This window comes from Nematolebias whitei, chromosome 15 (genome assembly GCF_014905685.2).
Source record: "Nematolebias whitei isolate Nwh7 chromosome 15, NemWhi1, whole genome shotgun sequence".
NCBI lineage: Eukaryota > Metazoa > Chordata > Actinopteri > Cyprinodontiformes > Rivulidae > Nematolebias > Nematolebias whitei.
This window is the reverse complement of record NC_056512.1, coordinates 37425535-37426265: the sequence shown is the minus strand read 5'-3', so window position 1 is coordinate 37426265 and position 731 is coordinate 37425535. Positions and strand designations below refer to the sequence as shown.

The 731-nt window shown below is 35.0% G+C and overlaps 1 non-coding gene across 1 annotated transcript; it reads right to left on the bottom strand.

Annotated features, from left to right (window-relative positions):
- Window positions 1-659: 659 nt before the first annotated feature.
- trnat-cgu lies at window positions 660-731 on the bottom strand. Its single transcript has one exon. It is a non-coding gene; the product is annotated as a tRNA-Thr (tRNA).

Below are 731 nucleotides of genomic sequence, written 5' to 3'. Positions count from 1 at the left end.
CATCCACCCATCAAGGAAAAAAAATTCATCATCCATCCATCATCCATCATCATCCTTTCATCCATCTATTATCCATCCTTCAGCTATCCATCATCCATTCATCCATCTTTCATCCATCCATCCATCATCCATCGTCTTTACCAGGTTCTTCCTTATTATTGGGTGTTTTGTATAAAGTTTTTATTTATGGTGTTTTATCAGATTTTAATGTTTTCATTTAGTGAAACCGTTTAGAGACGTATCAAACATCTAAACCATCACATTTATCTATCACAGATCATTATGCCATTTTCTTTCACTTGTTGTTCTTCTCAATTTGTATGCTTTTTATGATTGTCTACTGTTGTCTTTGGTGTCTTGTGGTTTATTGTTGTTTATTGTTGTCTTGTCATCACTCTTTGTTGTTAGAATCAGGTCTCTCAAGTTATAAATTAGTCCTCGAGGCTGTTTGGTTTTAACCTGTTAACATTTAAATAATTAATTAAGTTAATAAAAGTTGAATTAATGAATTTAACTAAAAAATAAATAAAAAGCGTAAAACTCCTTGATTCCGATCTCAGGCACAGACAGGGTTCGAACCCGCTAAGTTAATAAAAGTTGAATGAATGAATTTAACTAAAAAATAAATAAAAAGCGTAAAACTCCTTGATTCCGATCTTAGGCACGGACGGGGTTCGAACCCGCGATCTTCGGTTTACGAGACCGACGCCTTACCACTTGGCCACCGCGCC